The 4746-nt window shown below is 50.5% G+C and overlaps 1 protein-coding gene across 1 annotated transcript in view; it reads right to left on the bottom strand.

The window, feature by feature from the left end:
- Lyn (LYN proto-oncogene, Src family tyrosine kinase) overlaps positions 1 to 3832 on the bottom strand; it is a 108982-nt gene extending 105150 nt beyond the window's left edge. The window contains exon 1 of the mRNA XM_026786829.1: positions 3572 to 3832. The gene's annotated coding sequence lies outside the window, so the exon portion shown is untranslated. The remainder of the gene's footprint in view (positions 1 to 3571) is intronic.
- Positions 3833 to 4746: the final 914 nt, after the last annotated feature.

The raw sequence follows: 4746 nt of genomic DNA, 5'->3' as shown, positions 1-4746 counted from the left end.
ATTCCCAGCAACCACATGGTGGCTTACAACCATCTGAAATGAGGTCTGGTGCCCTCTTCTGGCCTTCAAGCATACACACAGAAAGAATATTGTATACATAATAAATAAATAAATAAATTTAAAAAAAAAAAGGCCCAAAGAATAAAGAACTAAGGCTATGGTGGCAAGCCATACTTGCTAGAATTTGATTTAATTTTTTAAGCTTGTTATTCAACATTTACAGAAAAGTTCCTCTAGATAACTCAAGACTAGATGAGAGGGCTCATCAAGACAAAGATGAGAGATGAAGGCTTGAGTCTCCACTCGGGGCTGCCGTGCACTTTCTCACCCCTCAATTACCACCCCGTTTTCCACATTTGAGTGTCTCCCCTCAAATGGGAACTTAAATGTTGGAAATGACGACAGAATTTACTCAAAATTTCGCAATCTAGGCATCAGGAAACTGGGCAGCTGTAGAAATATTTCAGTATTTCTGGCTGGAAAAGAAACTTCCTCTTCCATTTTCTTCTCTCCGTTATTAGTCTTGAGAGCTAGGAAGCCATGACTACAGCAAGCTGACTGCTGGGCCGTCCACTGGCTTGCCGGCAGCAGGCACTCAGAAAGCCCGGCCTGTCTCCTACATGGGTGCTATAGGCTTTCCTTCTCCATCATGAGGGATGCTCTTGTTATAACAGGTATGTAGAGATGATAGAGTCCGTGGCGAGGCGTCTCCAGCAATGACAGAGAGAGGTCTTTTGACAGTTAGTCCTTGGACAGTCCTGGCTAACTATTGCGTACCATAAGCAAGGCTGCTCCAATGACACACAGTTATTACGGATGATCCACATCGAAGAGGAGGTAGTGCTGAAAATACAGGAGATGGCTTCCTGGAGATCCACTCCTACACACCCCCCTCTCCAAACTTCGTTCAGAAAAACTACCAAATAAGTAAAGAAAATTACTCTGCAATTCTGACTCAAATACGTACTAAATAACACGTTTATCTTAAGTAATTGACGACTGCAAAGTAGGAGTAGTCAGAAATCATTCCTATAATAGCCAAAGACCATCTAGCCTTTCACCTCAAACAAGTCCCTGAATCTCTTTTTTTGTATCTGTCCGTCCCCTGCTTATGGGTAGGGAATCATGAGGGTCCAGATAAAGTCAGGAGGAGGCTTCTGAAGTTATACACACACAAAAGAAGTATTATCTTCATTGCTATAAGCTGCTCAGAAAGGCTCTAGGCTGGTTCCAATGCCAATGCGTCACCGACTAATACCCTACTGATTGTGGTGGCCCTTCAATGTTCTGTTTATTAATCTATGCATCCTAGGGATCATTGGTCCCAGTGAGATGCAACAATGTCTTATGCTGTATATGTGCGCATATTATATTCCGATTTATGAAATCAGCATAGGTTCATATATGATCATACGGTCTCACTTTGCTAAATAACATCTCTATGGGACCACACTCTAATCAGATCCTTCTGTCATTTATTTCTGAACACAAAACCTGGAGGAACGAAGAGGTCTTCAGAGCCACTGATTTGCCAGGCTGTGTAAGACCTCTTCTGTGGCAAGGAAGCCACTAACAGCGAAAGGGGAGTTTTACAAAGTATCAAGTCTCTAAGGTAAAGAAGGGTGACCTGCTTTGCAGAAACTGTCTGACTGCCCATCAGGACTTCCTCCAAAGACACCGAGAACAGTCCCGAGCAGGGATTTCCACTTAATGCCCTTCCACCCTTGTTACAGAAGCCAAGACAGAGGGTGAGCAGCCTACAGCAGGGTATCCAACAGACAAGCTCCCTTCTTCCTTCCAGGCCATCTCCACAGAGCACTTCTCAAGCACCAGGCCTTCATTTTGGACAAAAGAGATAAAGCCGTTGCCAGTCACTGTCGGGATGACCAGTCTATAAACATGGACATTTCCTAATTCCTCTGCTGCCGTGAGGAAACACTGGCTCAATACACGGACCAAGTGGGTGTTCCGTGAGTTCAACCCTGGCCAGCGGTGCGGTGCCTATACCACAGCTCAGGATTCCTGGATCCTGACCTCTCTTCCTTCACACCTGCTGGCCTCTTCCCTGGCTCAGGTCACCACACTCACAGCCCAAGAGGCTCATTCACCAAAGGCTCTTGTGAGCCAAATTTAAAAAACAAAAGCAAAACAAAGAAACAGGAAAAGTCCCAAATCACCCAGCTCAGCTCCAAACGAGAGCCTGGAGAGGCAGACTTAGGGAGAAGGATTCCCCTCTCTTAAGAAGGACTAGAGAAGCTCTGCACCCCTCAGGGAGCAGCCTATTTCCGTAAAAAAAAAATACTAAGGACGTTACTACACAGAGAAAACACCCTACAGCCGGCTGAGCTTCAGGAGCAAACCAGGCGTCCAGCGTCTTCCGCGCTAGGTCTTAGGTTTTAGGGCCCCTCCTTGGAATCAGAGAAACCCGTGGGACACCACAGCATTCAGGTCTTTATTAAGCAGATTTTTTTTCAAAAATCAGATGGCTCACTCTGACTTGTGGTTTCAGGTTTAAAATCACCAAACTGCCAAGACCCAAGGACCTTCGTTTTTATAGATACCAGCTGTACCAAGTACCATTTACATAACGCGGCGTAAATTCCAGGACTTTCAGTTTATTAAACCTATCGGGTAGGTTCATTCTGAATTATGAGGAAACCCAAACTGGGAACTTGAATAATCCGCAGACACACACAGCTGGGAGACTGCATGGCCTAGATTCCCACCTGCATTCTGAGTGGCAAGGAAGTTGAGCGGATTGGCAAAATTAGTACAAACATGGATACTCAAAGAAAGGAAGAGACAACCACAAGTGCTCAGAGGAGCGGACTGTTGGGAAGAAAATACAACCTAAACAGCACGGGGAAGCCACTACAGCCAGCTAAGATAAGGCGGGTGAGTGGGAACTGTCGCATACACCCTTCCCCCCCAGCCCGAAGGAAAGGCATCCCTGAATTCTTAAAATAACTGCAGCTTCCTCTTGGCCAAGGCGTCTGACCGCTCCTCAGTCGCCAGAGAGAAGCCCGGCTCCGCGGGAGGTCGAGCTCCAGCCTCCGCCGTAGCCGCTCGACGTCACCACCTTGTCCCGAGTCACCAGGGACCTCAGCCAACAGGCAGTCTTAGAGAGAGCCGGCCTGGGGACCCAGGGTCTGGCAGGACGACTAGATACAGCATCCCAGGTGACCCCCTCCCGAATTCCCGCCGCGCTCCTTCCCGAGTGCCCCGAAGCTTCCCTAGCACCGACAAGAAGTTGGAGCGGGGCCCGCAGGTGGCCCCCGCCAGGGACCCAAGGACTCCCACCCTGTGCGCACCTCCCACCACGCCCCCGCGCCGCTCCGCTGCGGACACCTGCGGAACCGCCGCCCCCGCGTCCCCGCTCGACCGCCCGGGCGAGTCACAGTCACCCCAGGCTGTGAAAGCTCTCACCACCCGGAGTGAGTGCCGGCAAGAAACGGCGCGCAACCTTTGCTGCGCCGAATACCCGGGTCCCTAGCCAAGCAAGCGACCTGGGCTCCGGTCCCTAGCTCGGTCTACCCGACGCGTCCACCCCGCGCTCGAGCCCCTCACTCACTCGCTGGCGGTAGAAGTTTCGGGGCTGCGGAACTCCACGGTGACTTCAGTTCAAAGCTGCGTACGCGACGGGACGGCCCTCCGGGGCCCGCCTGAGAAGCAGCTGCCGGCCCGGGTTAGCAGGACGCGTGGCCGGCGCTTGCGGGCACACTGCGCGGGGGACACTGCCCGGCCTGCAGCAGGCTGTTTAGCCGCAGAGCGTCAGCCGGGGAGGCGCCCGGGCCCGGCTCGGTGGGAGAGGAACTGGCTGTCGCTGGGCTCGGCCAAGAGGTCCCAGCTACTTCCTGGTGCTCGGATTTGCATACTGTGCTGGGAGGGCGGGGAAGTGACCGTTTGGTTCCAGTCCAAGGTTTGGTATTTGGTGTGGCCGTTGCACAGGGTTTTGCAAGCAAACAGATTTTGGAGAGTAGGGGTAGCCTTGGAACCAGCATTATTCCCTAGGAAGATCTGGGGATCCCCAGGAATCGCGAAAACTTCCACACCCCTTTTCCTTTTCTTCCAATTCAATTCCTCAACGTGTCAGAAGTGGTGGGCGCCTGGGAGTAGGGGCAGCACTGCGGTGTGTAGAGCCCTCCACAGAGAAAAGAGTACCATAGAGTTGATGTTGGGGGGGGGGGGGCGCTGTTTACCTTAATAAGCAAAACAGAGCAAATTCCTTAAATGTTTAAGTGCTCAAGACTTTCATTGCAGTGAGGAGTAGGGACTAACTGTGGAATTAAATGGTCTGGCAATCGCTGAAAGCCTCCGTTTCTCCAGGAAAATGGAGCTAAGGAAGACCGGTTAGCCAGAACTGCCCACCGGAGCGGGCCATGGTAACTGTTAATGCAGTCCTACAAACGTTGTGTCTTACCTGCACACATGCTTGGCGTACAATGGGTGCCTAACCAGTGCTTATTGCGAGACTGCATGTTCATACAAAAGTCTCAACTTAATAAATGCCTCTTACTGAACCAAGGTACGCAATTAGCCTCTGTCACTATGACTATGTCACTTAGGCTAATCTGACTTCTGTTTCCTCAGATTCCCAACCCCAGAGTACCTTGTAGAATTAGCGAAGAAAAGTGTGGACACTGTAGGAGACTTTGTGTATTAATAGTTGGGTGCAGAGGGCAACCAGGCATGGCTCTAAACACTTGACTTTTTTGTATTTGCAGTGTGGGTAACTGTCTCCCCAAA

Source organism: Microtus ochrogaster, linkage group LG5, assembly GCF_000317375.1.
Source record: "Microtus ochrogaster isolate Prairie Vole_2 linkage group LG5, MicOch1.0, whole genome shotgun sequence".
In the NCBI taxonomy this organism is placed as follows: domain Eukaryota; kingdom Metazoa; phylum Chordata; class Mammalia; order Rodentia; family Cricetidae; genus Microtus; species Microtus ochrogaster.
Note: the sequence above shows the minus strand (reverse complement) of the source record. Positions and strands in the feature narration are given on the sequence as shown.